Below are 19,580 nucleotides of genomic sequence, written 5' to 3' on the forward strand. Positions count from 1 at the left end.
ACCAGGTAACTCCTTGCCACTTCTCAGTGTAATGGCTTTAGCATATTCCTTGGGATTGGGTTCACGCTTTCCAGGTAGTTGGCCTTGGTTCCTTGAGCTAGATGCCTGGTTTTGCTTCAATTCCTTGATGTCCTGCTGCATGGATGCATACTGGCTTGCAAATACCTGTTGACCCTGAAGCAGTTGTTGCAGAATCCCAACCATATCTGACCCCATCTGTGGCTGCTGCTGAACCGGTGTTTGCTAAAACTGATGTTGAGCCGGCGCTTGTTGTTGGAACTGTGGTGGACCAAACCCTGGTGGTGCCTTTTGCTGTTGATGTGAACTGAAACCAGAACCCTGAAATGGTTGCTGTTGCTGACTAAAACCCTTATTCTGAGAAAACTGATTCTTGGGTTGAAAAGACCCTTGAAAGTTGTTCTTGGGAACAAAGTTCTGTGGAGCTTGAGAAGTAGGGTAGACTTGGTCTTGTGGGTTTGCTACATTGGGATTCCTGTAAGAGAGGTACCAAAAGATTAATGTTGTTGTTTAAGAGGAAAGGTGGACCACAGCTTCTTGATCTGGACCTGGTGTTCATGCACTTGAAACTCACAAACAGAACTTGAAAGAAATTAGAAAACACAAAATAAAATGCTTGATCTCAAGAAATGACACAAAAGAAATGACACACTTTGGCAACGGCGCCAATTGATAACTTAGAGTTTTCAAGGCTCTAAATGAGGGGTTATCAATCCTTTTTGTCGCTTTGCAGTACAAAGGGTATCAATCCATCAGGTGTAGACACTAAGATGCAGTATCAGTTCTTAATTCAAGCCAAATGAGTGAGGTTTTGATGATTAATTACAACTAAGAACTCAAAACAAGGATTAAAGCTAATGATCATCTTAAACAAGCAAGTAAATAAGCTAAATGAGATGAGAATGTATGTATGATGATGAGAAAGGTCTTAGACATGATAGTGGATTAGGGTGCCTTTAGTGTTAAACTAGTAAGCTAATGAATCATGTGATCAAGCAATCTATTCAACTTAAACATCATTAATTAAGTTAATCCTCTCATGAAGGTATTAACTTCTATGCTAAAACAGTTTCTAACATAATCATCATTAGTGAAACATGAATCAACAAGCATTAAGAACCAGTTTAATCTGTCATTTAAGCATATAAACAATCATTCCCATGATGAACAATACTTAAACCTCTAACAACCTTGGTTCAGGCATTTCATCAAACATTTTTGGTGCATGAAATGCCTAGAATCTAGACCACATATGATGTGTATGGATCTAGCATTAAGAACAGGTTGTAGAGAATGGAATTTGAATGATCTAACCCCTAAGCTCACTAATCTACCACTTAAGCACCCTAATCTACATATCTAAGATCTTAATATGGGGCTTACTCACTAATCATGCTAATCTCTCTTAAACCTTTGCAAGTTGAGAAGATTGGCATGATTAATGATGAGAAATGTAGATGGAGAAGATAGATAATGATGGATTTGCAGCTTTTAAACACAAGATCTCTCAAACTCTCTTGATTAAAACGGCCAAAATCAGATATTTCTCTTCAAAAGGAGTTTTCTTACACAAAAGAGGCAAAGAGACTATGGAATAAAGCTTAAGTCCTTGGGATAAAACCCTAAAAACTATATATAGGTCTTTAAAACGGACCGGGTCAGCCCGGAACCAACCGGGTCCGGAATAAAACCCATTTCTTTCCTTGGTCTCTTAGCAGCTTGATCATCTTTTAAGGCTGCCACCCCCTCAGTTTGATCATTGTCCTCAGTGATCACATTGTTGTGCTCAATACCAGGTAACTCCTTGCCACTTCTCAGTGTAATGGCTTTAGCATATTCCTTGGGATTGGGTTCACGCTTTCCAGGTAGTTGGCCTTGGTTCCTAGAGCTAGATGCCTGGTTTTGCTTCAATTCCTTGATGTCCTGCTGCATGGATGCATACTGGCTTGCAAATACCTGTTGACCCTGAAGCAGTTGTTGCAGAATCCCAACCATATCTGACCCCATCTGTGGCTGCTGCTGAACCGGTGTTTGCTGAAACTGATGTTGAGTCGGCGCTTGTTGTTGGAACTGTGGTGGACCAAACCCTGGTGGTGCCTTTTGCTGTTGCTGTGAACCCTGAAATGGTTGCTATTGCTGACTAAAACCTTTCTTCTGAGCAAACTGATTCTTGGGTTGAAAAGACCCTTGAAAGTTGTTCTTGGGAACAAAGTTCTGTGGAGCTTGAGAAGTAGGGTAGACTTGGTCTTGTGGGTTTGCTACAATGAGATTCCTGTAAGAGAGGTTCTGATTGGCATTGCCATACTGATATCTTTGGAACCTCTGATTCCCAATGTAGTTAAGCTCTAACTGAGTAAGACCCTCTTCACTGATGTTCTCAAAGATTTGAGAAGGTTCCTCATACTCTCCTACAAAGTGCATTGGTTTTTGTGTGGCCAATAACACCTTGTCCAGCTTGCTTTCAAGTGTTTTAAAGTCCTTCTCATACCTTTGATCCCTGCTTGAGCTCTCACTCCTATTGGCTCTATCAAAGTCTTCTCCATATGTATCATTGCTCATTGCTAAGTTCTCAACCAGCTCTAAAGCAGCATGAATCTCCTTTCCCAGAAAGTTTCCATTGGAGGCAGTATCCAGCTGGTTTCTAATCTTTGGAAGAGCTCCTCTATAAAGTGTGCTGAGAAGTGAAGCCTCACTAAACCTATGGTGTGGGCGTTGGTTGGTGTAGCTCCTGAATCTCTCATATGCTTCACCAAAACTCTCATTGCTGTGTTGAGTGAAGCTAGAGATTTGGTTTCTCAGTTTAGCTGTTCTGGAGGTGGAGAAGAACTTGGATAGAAATGCCTGCTTGCATTGCTCCCAGGTTTGAATGGAGCCTCTTGGGAGGTTCTTCTCCCATTGGTGAGCTTTGTCACCAACACTGAAGGGGAATAATCTGAGCTTGAAACTGTCCTCAGAAACTCCATTTATCTTTGTCAAGTCACACACTTTATCAAATTGATCCAAGTGTTCCAAGGGATCTTCCATTGCCAATCAATGGAACTTTGAGTTCTGGACCATATATAACAAGGATGCCTTCACTTCAAAGTTGTTGTTTTGCACAGGTGGTGCTTGAATTCCAGCTCCATACTGATGAGCATTGGCCCTGTCATTCTCTCCAACATAGACCTAAGGCTGCTTATATCTCCTTTTCTGGTGTTGGAAGGGCTGTTGGTGGTGCACCTGTTGTCTTTGCTGTATATTGGCCTGATGCTTCTGCTGATGAACTGGAGCTTGTCCCTGGTGGACATAAGCTCGCTGTTGATGCACCTGTTCCTGATGAACATTACCCTGATGTGGCCCTTGACCAGCTCCATTACCATGAGCCTGGTGCTCCTGAGCCGGTTGTTCCATGTCAACCACATGCTCTTTTTGATCTTCCATATCAGCCTGATCAATCTGTCTTCCACGCCTGCCCCTTCTCCTCCTTGGTACCAAAAGATTAATGTTGTTGTTTAAGAGGAAAGGTGGACCACAGCTTCTTGATCTGGACCTGGTGTTCATGCACTTGAAACTCACAAACAGAACTTGAAAGAAATTAGAAAACACAAAAGAAAATGCTTGATCTAAAGAAATGACACAATCTTAATGCTATCACACTTTGGCAACGGCGCCAATTGATAACTTAGAGTTTTCAAGGCTCTAAATGAGGGGTTATCAATCCCTTTTGTCGCTTTGCAGTACAAAGGGTATCAATCCATCAGGTGTAGACACTAAGATGCAGTATCAGTTCTTAATTCAAGCCAAATGAGTGAGGTTTTGATGATTAATTACAACTAAGAACTCAAAACAAGGATTATAGCTAATGATCAACTTAAACAAGCAAGTAAATAAGCTAAATGAGATGAGAATGTATGTATGATGATGAGAAAGGTCTTAGACATGATAGTGGATTAGGGTGCCTTTAGTGTTAAACTAGTGAGCTAATAAATCATGTGATCAAGCAATCCATTCAACTTAAACATCATTAATTAAGTTAATACTCTCATGAAGGTATTAACTTCTATGCTAAAACAGTTTCTAACATAATCATCATTAGTGAAACATGAATCAACAAGCATTAAGAACCAGTTTAATCTGTCATTTAAGCATATAAACAATCATTCCCATGATGAACAATACTTAAACCTCTAACAACCTTGGTTCAGGCATTTCATCAAACATTTTTGGTGCATGAAATGCCCAGAATCTAGACCACATATGATGTGTATGGATCTAGCATTAATAACAGGTTGTAGAGAATGGAATATGAATGATCTAACTCCTAAGCTCACTAATCTACCACTTAAGCACAATAATCTACATATCTAAGATCTTAATATGGGGATTACTCACTAATCATGCTAATCTCTCTTAAACCTTTGCAAGTTGAGAAGATTGGCATGATTAATGATGAGAAATGTAGATGGAGAAGATAGATAATGATGGATTTGCAGCTTTTAAACACAAGATCTCTCAAACTCTCTTGATTACAACGCCCAAAATCAGATATTTCTCTTCAAAAGGAGTTTTTTTACACAAAAGAGGCAAAGAGATTACGGAATAAAGCTAAAGTCCTTGGGATAAAACCCTAAAAACTATATATAGGTCTTTAAAACGGACCGGGTCAGCCCGGAACAAACCGGGTCCTGACCCGGCTTTAATGGGTGAAATGACGACTGTGCGAGTTGGTCAGGAGCTTCCCAAGTCGCATGCCCCAGTCGCACAGCCAGAGAAGCAGTCTTGTGATCCTTAAGTCCTTTTGTCTCAGCCGCATGCCCATCTAGGTGTGTTTTGCGAGTCTTGTGCGATTCAGTCTTCTTCCTCTTCAACTCGCATGACCAAGACGAAATCTTGGGAGAATATGTGTGCGACTTGGTCCTCCTTGTGTCCCATGTCGCATGCGTAACTAGCACAACCAAAGAAAGAAGTTTGAACAAGATAGAACCCATGTAAGCCCAGCCGCATTACTCTCTCGGTGTGATTTGTGAAACTTCATGCGGCTCAGTACTCTTTGCTCCTTAACTCGCACGACCATGTAGCAGGGGCCTTCATAGATATGTGCGGGATGGTCTCCATCACTCCCAAGTCGCATGCTCAAGTCGGTGTAAATTGCGAGTCTTCATGCGACTCAGTTCCAAGCTTGGCCAACACGCATGCTCAAGTCGCACGGTTGTGGACTTAGTATTCTTCTTACTCGGGAACCTTAGACCTTACCCAGTGATACCTTACTCGCACATCTCAACACGCAGCTCAACCCCCAGGCATTAATCTCCAGGCATTGCGTGTTAACCAAGTCGCAAGACCATCTTGCAGGCTTTGTGTCTCCTTGGACCACTTCACATTCGTGGGAGAGTAACTCCCAAGATACTGAGCCAAATAGTGCGATTCTAACTTAAGTGGACAGAACACTCAGACATCTTCAACTTTGTTGAAGGAACCTTTGGCGCTTGGGAAGTGGAAGGTTCCCTGGAGGGCTCATCTTCGCAGTGCATTGACACGGTCAGAAAGAAGCTCCTAGACATGCGTCCATTCCAGAAACGTTATCTTCTTGCTCATAGCTCCAAATTGAATGATCTCAAACGTTATGGAAAGAGGACTCAAATATCTCGGATCTTGATGAAGGCCTTGTAGACTGAATCGGTCTGGAAGTGCATCGTCCTTCGCATTCTTCAGAGCTCATTGGGTTGGTCCAAAACGGCAGCGAGACAGGCGTGCCTTCCGACGAGCTTAACTCTCTGCTCACGGCTACAAATCATATGATTCTACCTGCTCTGGAACCATGATCCAATCCTATCCAACTCTGATGAAGCACCCGACAGCTGAATCGACCGGCAAGACCTTCGGGTAACTCGATTTCTGAGATGTGTCTTTACCCGGAAATTTTGGCCGAGAAACCTTAGCAGCGGTACGCGTTTTGGCCGAGGGGCTCACTCGCGGTACATGAAAATCGCCGATAAAAGTTGCCTGCGGTACGTGAGAATCGCCGAGAACCTCCAAAAACCCATTTTCACCATCTTTCAAGTCCTGATCGCCATTCCTCTTCCTGGATCCACCTTTTCAACTCCAAATAGCTCCAAATACACCTGATAAACACTCCAAACATGCAAAGACTCATTGGGACCTAATGCAACTCCTAAGTCCTAAAACAAACCCTAAAGACCTAAAATGCATGAAATAAGATATGATTTGAAATGAAATATACAACCTAAATGATGCAAATTATGAACATATCAGAAAGGTTCAGTCGGTCTTTGCTGAAAGCTTGAGATCTTTGTTCTCAACAAGTTCGACCTTGACTTAGTATAGAAGATTCAGGAAAGCAGTTTTACACTCTTCCCAATTAGTAATCGATCCTGCAGGCAAAGATTTCAACCAACGGTGAGCTTTATCTGCTAGTGAAATAGGGAACAACTTACACTTTAAATAGTCTGCTAGAACTTGGTTTGTTCTCATCATGCTGCAGATTTCTTCAAAGATCTCGATATGGTCCATTGGGTGTTCAGAAGGGACTCCATGGAATTGGTTTTGTTTCACCAATGAGATGATTTGAGGCTTGACTTCAAACTCGTTCCAGTTCGGAAATGGAACTTGAATTGCAGATCGGTTTTGAAAGTTTTGAATAGGTGCATCGAATTCAGCTATGCAATGGTTCCTGGCTTGTCTACGGTGTTGATTTGCTTGCTGCACAGGGCGGTTAACGCGCCCATTTGGCTGCATTCCTTGGTGGTCACCATCGGCTGCATTGATAGGTGCATCAAGGTCTTCACGTTCTTCACTCTCGCGGTTCTGGAGGAACCTCATCCTCTTCTCCATCTTGTCGAGCATGATCACCTCCTCTGTGATCATTCTCTTCATTTTCTCCATGTTCAGACCCATCTTGGTCCATATTTAAAGCTCGGTTAATAGTTTCTCCATGCTGGTCGTCGTTGGCCATTCCTTGCGTTCGTCTAAGTCTTCAAAGTTCTCTTTCGTGTCTGCCTATCTCGTCTAGAATTGGAATGTTTTCTATAGGTCTGCGCCTGGTATTCATGCAATTCAGAGAAAAACAAAAGAACGGAAAGATAATTCAGCAAAACTTTAAGAAAGAACTAGAGATCAGGTGTCTAGAACAGAAGTTAAAACAAGAAAAATAACAAAAGGCAGCGAAACAAATCCCTGGCAATAGCGCCAAAAACTTGATGCGTGTCAACTGCGTGAGGGAACAAGTTTTACCCTTAACAAAAACAACTGAAAGCCGCAAGAACACACGATTTTCTCTAGAGCTAACATGGGAGGTGTTTTGAAGACTGAGCTCATTACACTTCAGATTCTGTTCATGGACGACCCACGACTTGCCTGTTTGGCCTGGATCATAGCGCAGAATATGGTGAAGGTGAAGCATGATTTACATGGTTGCGACGACACTACTCCAGCTTTCGGGAGTGCAATTACAGCAATACTACAGGCTGTAGGATTTGATTTCTCAGCTGATGATCCACTTCCAGATGTCTGGTATGATCTACTTTATCTCTCTCGCGATCACACTATCTCTCGTGCCGCTTTCGATCCAGACAGGTTCAGTTACAAGTATTGCACTGGCACTGAGGAGCACCGAGTCCGCTTACCTTCAGCATCTATCCCGAGATTGAGTAACGGAGGACGCCCTCGATGGACTCCGGAATCCGATGATTTTCTGCCATCCGTACCTCGTCTACCATTCACCATTGGCCAATACATAGTGGCCAAGGTGAGGCGTGATGCAGCTGCGGCCCGTGCTCATTTTCAGCCATCCATTCCGACCGGCCACACCTCATCATCTACATCATCTCACACTCATTCCGATCTGGAGCGCAGAGTTGAGAGACAGGGATGAGGCTTTGAGCGCGTTGTCACCTTCCTACAGGAGCAACACTAGTTCGCAGACGACACTTCGGAGGATGAGTGATTGATCAGCACTTCACTACCATCACGGTTCTATCATCATTTTCTTATCTTTTATTTTATTTTATTTCGCTTTTATTCACCATCTTCTCATCAACTTTTTCACACTGGGGACAATGTGATTTAAGTCTGGGGGAGGATGTCTATCCGTACTAATCATTTTATTGCTTTGTTTTTAATTTTCACGTACTTTTTAAATTTAAGTATGTAACCTATTCGACATTAAGTATTTTTCAGGAATGTTTGACGCAAAACTATGATGATTTAGGCCTGCACACTTCTACACTATGCATGATAGCTCATTTGTGGTTAGCACTAGACTAGGCGGTAGCTAGAATACTTGCACCACGAACTCTCACCAAAGGACTTCTATTCATGGAGATTCTTTCTGACAGGATATACTAGCTTATTTTATTTGAACTTAATATTGATATCTAATTTTCTCATCATTGATTTTAGGCAGGCATCGACATACACATCTAGGACGTTTTTTACCATCACTTTTACCACTCTTTGTCGTCCTAGATGACCAGTTTATCTTTATCTGGTACCATACCCTAAACCCAAAACCCTTGTTTTCAATCCTCATGCATTCTCTCTTTAGTCTATATCAGCAGATATGTGCAAAAACGTCGGAGAGAAGAGGAGCGACGCAGTTTTCAGTCACTCACAAAGGAGACTGAATGGAATTGGGAAGGAAGAGTATCAGAAACATAATAAAGCTTTACAAGACAGATATTAACTGGTAAATTCGTGCTCTCTAAGACTCTATATCTAAAGGTGTTCCCATCTCTTTAAAAAAAAAAAAAAAACGTGAAAAGAGAAAAAGGAACAAAAAGCCTAATGAGTCTTAGATTGTCGAAATTTGTGGGGAAATAAGCAACCACTATTCATTTAAGGAGTTATTGTTTTGAAAGATTTACAAAAATCTAAGTCTGGGGGAGTTTGGAGAGAACCTGAGGAAGAAGACCATGAATCTATGTCAAGAAAAAGTGACTGAAAACTGTGGATACCAACACCTTCACTCTCTCTTGCGGTTTAGCATAATGTCCTGCCAAGAATTTTCTATGATGAGAACCACCGAGATTTTTAATGAATGTTAAGAGATAGTTGACTGGAAGTTAGATCTTAGTGCATAGATTTCTGCATGATGGATTAACGGACTAGTTATGCCTGTATTGCTAGTGAGAATTTTCTAGGCTATTCCCGATTGATGCATACTGATTGATATTGGTCTAAAAGTTTGGTCTCTGAGATTTTGTTTAGTTCCTGCGTTTTCAAACCTCTCGCCAAGATTAGCCTTTGTTTTGTTTGAGGACAAACAAAAGACTAAGTCTGGGGGAGTTGATAACACCGGATTTTGACCATTTTTATGGATCACTTTAATATCTTTTACAGGTGTTTTTACTCCATTTTCAATGGTTTTCAAAGGATTTCTATGTTTCCGGATTTTAAAAGACTTTTCAGGTAATTTGGGATAAAGAGGCATAAAATGGAACAAAAAGACTCTTTTGGATAAACGCAGACCGTCAGAACTCTCATAGAGAGACGAAGACCTTCTCACCGTCTGATCACCCTCAAAATTGGACAACTTATAGAAGAATCAACCGGCTTTCAAATGCACTTGGTTTGGAGACATTTGCAACGGTTGGATCTCAAGATATTCCATTAGTCCTGAAGCCACGCGGAGTTGGCCAGCAACTCACGCGACCGCGGCCAACAAGCTATTTGCCGCGGTCAGAAGCTTCCCGACCGCGGGAAACAAGCTGATGAGGGCATAGAACCACAAGCTCCACCTATACCAGCCGTGATACAAGGACCAAGAACAAGATCCGGAACTAGAGTCTTGAGAGAAGAGTTTAATCAAGCTATTGAAGCCTTACTTAGCATCCACGAGCAAGAAGACTCTTTGTACCCAAGCTTTAAGGCCACGGTCCAAGAAAGAAGCCTGGAAGAGCCTAATAAAGAAGAAGCCTATCTCATACAAGACGGCCCAACAGCTGAATTACCACTTCTCCGACCCAACAAAGAAGTGTCCTTATTCAGCATCAGCATCACGCCAACTTAAGACCATCCTAGCCGTCCAACCCATCAAGGTAAGGGAATGAATACGTTTATTTACTTGCCTAATATGGTTTTTCTGTCTTTGGTTTGTTTTACAGGTTCCATTCATAGTTTTAAGTCTTAGAATATTTCTTTAGTTATTGCACGAGTCTGTTCCTTTAGAGTCCCAGAAAGTTGTGTCCTTTTTATGTAATTTGCTTCAAGTCCCCAAGAAGGGCAAATCTGCATTGGACTCTCTTATAAAGTCCCTTATAAGCAGCCGTGTATCTTTTACCTACTATCAATAAAATAACACAGTTCTTCAAGCTTTTGTCTTGCCTTTGAATTCTCTGAATTCGTTTGAGAGTTGGTGTTTGATCCTTCTCTTGAGAGTTGGTGTTTGATCCTCTCGCCGGTCTTATCAGAGTTCAGTCCATAGAGCTTTGTGGCGACCCTCGTTCCACCGTGTGCATCATCATTCGCTTCATTCCTTGACTCAATCAGAGAGAGTTACACAACCAATTGATCGAGTTCCATCCTCTTTTCATATCAAACCCATTCCTGTTCTTGTTGAGAGAGTTACACAACCAACAACAAGGATCCATCCTCATCTATAGGCCCGTGCCTATATCATCTGGTATCAGAGCCGAAAGGTTCCAAAACCAGGTTTTATCTTTTCATACCTTTCGGTTAAATCTCCTTTGCATCTTTGTTTTCTTGTCGCACACTTCTTCAAAAAAAAAAGAGTTCTATTCGGTTGCATACATCGCATATCATCTTGAGCATTCATCTATATATCTAAAATCATTCTCCTTAGCATCATTCATAGCATCGACTAGTTGCGGCTCATTGTTAGAACGAAAATTTTGTCAAAAGCCCTAGTTAGCCAGAAAAGGAAAGTTTTCATAATCACGTACAAAAAAAAGGGAAAGAGTTTACATTTCTTTAACATTGCACCATCGTTTTTATTGCATTAAAAAAAAAAACAAAAGAAAAGGAAAGAACCAAAACAACATTTAGTCGAATTTCTATTTCTCTTTGCACTTGATCTTTGTTTGCTCTTGAACGTAGACACCAATCATGGGAGACAATGCCGCACCGCTACCAGAAGTCATGCAGCAACTACTTGACGGTATGAGGACTCTGAGCAACCGTCTTAACTTGATGGAACAACGGTTGCCACCACCAGCCCAACCCAAAAACAATGGGAACCAACCAAGGCAACAACATGACCACGATGGAGAAGAGACTGATGATGACATGCCTAATCTCGAAGATGAACTCCCACCTGACCCAAATCACCGGCGTGGCAGACGGGATAACCATGGCCAAGGCCAGCATTAGCGCCGTGAAAGACGGAGGAGCCGAGAGAGAGATAGAGAAGACGAGAGACATGGGGGCAAAGATCTTAAACTTACACCACCTACCTTTGCTGGAAAGGTCAACCCCGAGGCTTACCTGGATTGGCAAAGAAGAATGGATCATATCTTTGATTACTACCAATATTCCGAAGCCAAGAAGGTGTCTCTAGCCGTCGCACAGCTGACCGACAATGCTCTCACTTGGTGGGACCGAGAAGTCTCTGAAAGACGAAGGCTAAGACGTGGCCAGATCACCACTTGGGAGGACATGACATTCCACCTAAGGAAGAGGTATGTACCCGCTTATTACTTTAGAGATTTACAGAAACGTTTTCGGAAGTTGTCTCAGGGAAACAGGCCCGTAGAAGAATACAACGAGGAGTTTGAGACCATCAGATATCGATTGGAGCTTCAAGACTCGGAGGAGACATTGATGGCCCAATTCGTTGATGGCCTCCAAGATAGAATAACGAGAAAAGTAGAGTGGCAGAGCTATGAGCACATGGAGGATCTACTGCACTTTGCTATACAAGCCGAGCAGCATTTCAAGAAGAAAGCAGCCACTAACCGAGGAAAGTCTACTTGGACTCAACCCTTCTCTAAACCGATGGACAAAGGCAAATCCATAGAAGTGGAAAGTCGGTTCAAGAAACCAGCTTTTGGGCCATCAAAGCCGGCTCCACATGAGCAAGGTAAGGCCCCTAATCAAAGGTCTCGAGATATAACGTGCTTTAAGTGTCAGGGAAAAGGCCACTTTGCAAAAGAATGCCCGAATCAAAGAGTAATGGTATTGAGAGACAATGGAAAGTATGAGTCACAAGATGAGGCCGAGCTAGAAGCCACTGACTCAGAAGAAGAGGTAACCGATTTCCCTGAGGTTGGAGAGATGTTGGTAATCAGGAGATCTCTTGGTGCTCTAAGTGACCCCGAGACACTCCAAAGAGAAAACATCTTTCATACAAGATGTAGCATTGGAAACAAGGTATGTAGTCTCATTATAGATGGTGGCTCTTGTACTAACGTGGCTAGCAAGTATCTTGTAGACAAGTTAGGTCTTGAAAAGACAAAGCACCCAAGCCCATACCGATTAAGATGGCTCAATGATACCACGGAGATGAGGATTGCGGAGCAAGTTGTTGTGCCATTCAGCATTGGAAAGTATAGTGATCAAGTCACGTGTGATGTTGTACCCATGCAAGCCGGTCACCTGCTCCTTGGGAGGCCATGGCAATTTGACAAAGAAACCGTACACAATGGTCGCACTAACTACTACTCTTTCACTCACAACAACAAGAAGCACAACTTAGCCCCTCTCACGCCATCAGAAGTTCATGAAATGCAACAGGCCATGAACAAAGGGAAACAACTAAGTAAAACTAATCTATTTGTCTCACCGAATACAATTCTTAAAACTCTTGATCATAAACAACCGGTATTACTTATGATCTTTAGATAAAGTCTGTTTTCAGGTAATGAAGAAGGTCAAGAGCTCCCACACGAGGTGAATCAGCTATTGGATAAGTTCCAAGATGTCTTTCCGGAGGAGATACCAGCTAGCCTTCCCCCCATAAGAGGCATTGAGCACCAGATCGATCTAGTACCCGGGGCACCTTTGCCTAACCGAGCCGCATATAGAGTTAACCCAACAGAGGCCAAAGAGCTAGAGGCTCAAGTCCAGGACTTAATGTCTAAAGGATACATAAGAGAGAGCCTCAGCCCGTGTGCAGTACCCGTCTTGCTAGTACCCAAGAAGGACGGCTCTTGGTGGATGTGTGTGGATTGTAGGGCCATTAACAACATCACTATCAAATACAGGCACCCAATTCCGAGACTAGACGACATGTTGGACGAGTTAAGTGGAGCTACTATCTTTTCAAAGGTGGATCTAAAGAGTGGTTATCATCAAGTGAGAATGAAGGAAGGAGATGAGTGGAAAACTGCCTTCAAGACCAAGCAAGGTCTATACGAGTGGCTTGTGATGCCTTTTGGCCTCACAAACGCCCCAAGTACCTTCATGAGACTCATGAACCACGTCTTAAGAGCATACATCTGTAAGTTTGTAGTGGTTTACTTTGATGATATTCTGATTTACAGCCAATGCTTAGAAGATCATATTAAGCATCTTGAACAGGTTCTAGAGACACTTAGATTAGAGGGTTTATATGCAAATCTTAAGAAATGTATCTTCTGCACTGATCAATTGGTATTTTTAGGATTTGTTGTAAGTTCTCAGGGTCTTAAAGTGGATGAGGAGAAGATTAAAGCCATCCAAGAATGGCCCACACCATCCACGGTTGGACATGTTAGAAGTTTTCATGGTTTGGCAAGCTTTTACAGGCGCTTTGTCAAGGATTTCAGTACCATAGCAGCCCCACTGACATCGGTGATCAAGAAGAACACTACTTTCACTTGGGGGCCGACTCAAGAAGCCGCATTCAACAAGCTAAAGGAGAGCCTCACACAGGCACCGGTTTTAGTCCTTCCTAACTTTGATAAAATGTTTGAGGTTGAGTGTGATGCATCAGGTACTGGCATAGGAGCTGTTCTAACTCAGGGAGGGAGGCCAGTAGCCTACTTCAGTGAAAAGCTAAGTGGAGCAACACTTACCCAACCTATGATAAAGAACTCTATGCTTTAGTGAGATCACTAGAAACGTGGCAACACTATCTGCTTCCAAAGGAGTTTATCATTCACACAGACCACGAGACCCTCAAGCACTTAAGAGGCCAGACCACACTTAAGAAAAGGCATGCCCGATGGTTAGAGTTCGTAGAAACCTTTCCATATGAGATTAAGTACAAGAAGGGGCAAGAGAACGTTGTAGCCGATGCACTTTCAAGGCGTTACACTCTCATCTCTACAATGGAAGCCAAGATCATGGGTTTTGAGCACATCAAGGGTGGATATGAATCTGATCCCGACTTCTCAGAGGTCTACAAAGAAACTACAAGGGCCGCATTTGGAGTATTTTACCAACAAGATGGATTTCTATTTAAGGAAAAGCGGCTATGCATCCCACAAGGGTCCATGAGGGAGTTGATCACTAGGGAGGCTCATGGAGGCGGGTTAATGGGACACTTTGGCCGAGACAAGACACTGAGCGTGCTGATGGAGCACTTTTACTGGCCACACATGCGAAGAGATGTGGAGAAGCTATGCACCAAATGCATCATTTGTCTTCGAGCTAAGTCCAGGTTACACCCTAATGGTTTACATATGCCTTTACCTATTCCTAACGCACCCTGGGTGGACATTTCTATGGACTTTGTTCTAGGCTTGCCTAAGATACACAACAAAGACTCCATTTTTGTAGTAGTAGACAGGTTCTCAAAGATGGCGCACTTCATACCATGTAACAAGACCAATGATGCAACTCAAACAGCTGATCTCTTCTTTAAGGAGGTTGTGCGTCTTCATGGAGTGCCCAGGACCATTGTTTCAGATCGAGACACAAAGTTTTTTAGCCATTTTTGGAAGACATTGTGGAAAAAGCTTGGCACCAAACTTTTATTCTCCACCACTTGTCATCCCCAAACAGATGGACAAACAGAGGTAGTAAACCGTACACTCTCAACCTTATTGAGAGCCACGGTTGGTAAGAATCTCAGGAATTGGTTATCTTGTCTACCTTTCATTGAATTTGCTTATAATCGTTCCAAACACTCCGCTACTAACCAATCTCCTTTTGAAGTTGTCTATGGGTTCAACCCTCACACGCCTTTAGACCTTATTACTTTGCCACCAGCCATCTATTCAAGCGCAAAAGGACAAGCTAAGCCCGATTTTGTGAAGAAGCTGCACCAAAAAGTTAAAGAGAAACTGGAGAAAAAGAACGAAAAGGACAAAGCAAGAATTGATAAAGGGCGCAAGGAGGTTACCTTTGAACCAGGAGAGTGGGTGTGGTTCACATGAGGCAAGAAAGGTTCCCACAACAAAGAAAATCGAAGCTTGCTCCAAGGGGAGATGGGCCATTCCGAGTCTTGGAGAAGATCAATGACAATGCATACAAGCTGGAGCTGCCAGGTGAGTTTAACATATCTCCTACTTTCAATGTTACTGACTTGTCTCCTTATGTTGCAGATGAACCTGTTCTGAGGTCAGAACCTTCTCAAGAGGGAGGGGATGATGAGGGCATAGAACCACAAGCTCCACCTATACCAGCCGTGAGACAAGGACCAAGAACAAGATCCAGAACTAGAGTCTTGAGAGAAGAGTTTAATCAAGCTATTGAAGCCTTACTTAGCATCCACGAGCAAGAAGACTCTTTGTACCCAAGCTTTAAGGCCACGGTCCAAGAAAGAAGCCTGGAAGAGCCTAATAAAGAAGAAGCCTATCTCATACAAGACGACCCAACAGCTGAATTACCACTTCTCCGACCCAACAAAGAAATGTCCTTATTCAGCATCAGCATCACGCCAACTTAAGACCATCCTAGCCGTCCAACCATCAAGGTAAGGGAATGAATACGTTTATTTACTTGCGTAATATGGTTTTTCTGTCTTTGGTTTGTTTTACAGGTTCCATTCATAGTTTTAAGTCTTAGAAATTTCTTTAGTTATTGCACGAGTCTGTTCCTTTAGTGTCCCAGAAAGTTGTGTCCTTTTTATGTAATTTGCTTCAAGTCCCCAATAAGGGCAAAGCTGCATTGGACTCTCTTATAAAGTCCCTTATAAGCAGCCGTGTATCTTTTACCTACTATCAATAAAATAACGCAGTTCTTCAAGCTTTTGTCTTGCCTTTGAATTCTCTGAATTCGTTTGAGAGTTGGTGTTTGATCATTCTCTAGAGTTGGTGTTTGATCCATCTCTAGCCGGTCTTATCAGAGTTCAGTCTATAGAGCTTTGTGGCGACCCTCGTTCCACCGTGTGCATCATCATTCGCTTTATTCCTTGACTCAATCAGAGAGAGTTACACAACCAACTGATCGAGTTCCATCCTCTTTTCATATCAAACCCATTCCTGTTCTTGTTGAGAGAGTTACACAACCAACAACAAGGATCCATCCCCATCTATAGGCCCGTGCCTATATCACAAGCCAATTGCCGCGGTCACAAGACTCCCGACCGCGGCATTCAAGCTCCGACTTAAAGCCCACTTATCTAAAGCCCAAAGTCATTCTCAGCCTCAATTCCGGAACCCTAGAGACCATGGAGTATTGGAGACTATAAATACATGTCATTTAGGTCGTTTTTAGGGAGAGCAATTCATACTTTACAGAAACCCTTTTCCTTTAGCCGTTTTTATGAGATTTTTGTAGAAGATTGTTCAAGCCCGAGTTCTTCAATAGAGAAGCTTTCTTTATCTCTTTTCTTTACTGTTTTTCATTACTTTTATTAAAACCAATGATGATGTCGAACTCAGCCATGTCTGAGTAGATCCCGAGTTGGGCTTAGGGTTCCCGAAAGGGGCTCTCATAATCGATTAAGACATCTAGGTTTATAGATCTGGGATTTCGACCTGTTCTCTGTTTATTCTTGTTCTTATTGCATGTATGCTTGATTGATCACCTAGTATCTGATCTAGATAGTTAGTGTTGCGAAAGTTTTCATTAAGTATCAGCCCTAGAATGAAACAGGCGATTTTTCCGTAGGAGTGGAAACCTACCTGCGGCGAGATCGTGAGTATTGACGAGTCTTGTGCAGCTCTTGCGTTCTCTCCCTTCCAGGGCCAGAGTGGAAACCTACTGGTCAGGGTTGCGAGAAACAGTTGGTTATGATCACGACAGTGACGTAGTCATACCGCTGACTCTAGCTCTAGAACCCATATATTGTTATCTGTCAATCCCAATCTATCTACCTTAATGTTAAAACCGATTATGATCCCTTAGAGTTCCCAAAAGCTCAGCGTTTTTAGCCATAGTTTACAATTCCATCGATTTTTACTTGCTTTCTTAGACCTGCATTTCAATTTCCTTAGTTCATTATTTACTTGCTTTATTTACCTTTCATTCGATATTTACTTGCCTTATTAGTGTTTCATTCGATATTTTACTTGTTCTATTGCCTCTCATTCGATTTCTTTACTTGCTTTTTAGGATAGATTTATTTACTTTCTTTTGTTTTAGTTTAATTTGCAAGAAAAACAACCAACCTTTAAAACCAATTTAGTCTAGACATAAAGTTAAAAACCGTAGAAGAATACAAGGCATACAAATCTCTGTGGATTCGATCCCTAAATACTGCAACTGATTAGCTGTGCACTTGCGGCTTTCTTTTGTTTTGTTAAGGGTAAAACTTGTTCCCTCATGTAGTTGACACACTCAGCACCGCATCATAAACCCGAGACCACCTATGTATCACCTACCTCACCAAATCCTCCAGCAGGATGAGAACGTCTAGATCAGTAACCGTTTGGAGCAACTTGAAGTCACAATGAAGCAATTCATTGAAGCTCAGGCTGTTACTACAGCCGCTCTAACGAGAGAATCGATGGCATATCGAAACTTTTCAACGAGAAAACTAATGACCTCACTTCCCAGGTCAAATCGATAGAGGAACGAGCAACAAAAGATGCAGCCATGGTCACTAATAGGTTTGACAGCATGGAGCAAGAACAAGCAAAGCACGCCTACGAACTTCACAACACTAAAAACAAAATCATGGACCTGGATTTCAAACTCGATAATGTTGACAAGGCCCTCAACGAAGCTAAGAACGAGTCTTATGACTTCACGGTTGAAGTTTCGGAGAAGGTATACAAAGTCATTGACAAAACCCAAGAGCTTGATTCAACCATATTTAAGGTTGTTTATGCTCTTGATGAAGTTAAAGAAAAGGTTGAGGAGATCAAAAAAGGACTTGGAGAGCAGAGTCCAGCACCCGAAACTAAAGTCTTAAGCCAAGAGAGGAAGTATACTAAGCCGGAAGACCCATGAGATCATTCTGGAAGCCAAGGAGCAAGCAATTGAAGCAACTCAACTCGGAGACACTCTCCCGCAGTCGTGTCACCTGTGACCGCAGCCAAGAAACGTCGTCCTGGGGTCGTGCTTGGCCTACCCCGGCCCATAGCCGGTTTCCCACAGTCGCGTTCCCTGCAGTCACGGCCAGCCGTCAAAACGTCCCAAAACAGCCCTGTTTGGCTCATTCACCCAATTGTTCGTCTGATGCACCTTCTGAAGTAGCTAGACCCCTCTTTCAGCAACTAATTTACTCCATCAGCACTCAAGAATCTGAAGACGAAGACAAGCCACTACCCTGCAACATGGCATTTTCTTGCGAAGATGAGTATGAAGAACAATACTCTGAAGATGAAGAGTATGGCTTGTTCGTAGAAGATCCAGACGCAGGATACTCCTCAAAGGGCAGTACAGCAGAAGTAAAATGGATTACCAGCAACATCAGTAGAGAAAAGCTCATAGAGTTTAACAACCTCTTGAAGACACTCCCTGCTCATCTAAGCTTTGATGATGTCTGGAAGCTTGGTTGTTTGCAGGTGTTTTTCAGATACTGTAAGGTGTCTAAAGAGGACATCCATAAGTAGTTTATGCGAGCTTGATACCTAACAACACCAGAAGCATCTGTCTATGCAATTTACCTTCATAAACATGAAGAATGCAGCTACTACACCAACAAGATCAACAAAGAAAAGCTTGATGAGTTCAATGATGTAGTTCAAAACTTGCCTGAAGGAATCACCTTTGCCAGAGCTTGCAAATACTTTATGAGAGGCCATTACTTCTGTGAGAGCAAGGAATCCATTCCTGAAATAGAAGACTTGTTCAATCATGCCAGAAGAGGTAGACCTTTTCGAACACTTCACAAAATCGAAGGTCAAAGTCAGTTTCTCATCTCTTGTTCGATTAGAGGTGAAATTTTTAACAATGTACTTTGTGATTCTGGAGCTTGTCTTAACATGATGTCCAAGGAAATTGCTTTGAGACTTGGTATTAAGCACCAGCACAGGACTAGGGCGAAGATTAGTCTAGCTGATGATTCCAATGCAACACCTAAAGGAATAGCCCATGATATTCCTTTGAGGATAGAAGATTGCATTGTGCCTGTCGACTTCTACATAGTCGAAACAAGAGACGTAACATATCCAGTGATTCTCGGATGGTCCTTTCTAGCAACTCCCGGAGTCATCATGGACTGGCCAAACCTGAGGATCTCATTTGCTAATATCGACAAAGATGTCTTTACAGAAGCAGGAAAACGTCCTGCAACAGAAGAGTTTGAAGAAGAGCTTTGGAGTGACGAAGAACCTCTTAGGCAAAACAAGGAG

The 19,580-nt window shown here is 42.5% G+C and overlaps 1 non-coding gene across 1 annotated transcript; it reads left to right on the forward strand.

The window, feature by feature from the left end:
• Positions 1–2,713: 2,713 nt before the first annotated feature.
• LOC112086141 lies at positions 2,714–2,820 on the forward strand. Its single transcript, XR_002899321.1, has one exon. It is a non-coding gene; the product is annotated as a small nucleolar RNA R71 (small nucleolar RNA).
• Positions 2,821–19,580: the final 16,760 nt, after the last annotated feature.

Source organism: Eutrema salsugineum, unplaced genomic scaffold (genome assembly GCF_000478725.1).
Source record: "Eutrema salsugineum unplaced genomic scaffold, Eutsalg1_0 scaffold_23, whole genome shotgun sequence".
Taxonomy (NCBI): Eukaryota; Viridiplantae; Streptophyta; class Magnoliopsida; order Brassicales; family Brassicaceae; genus Eutrema; species Eutrema salsugineum.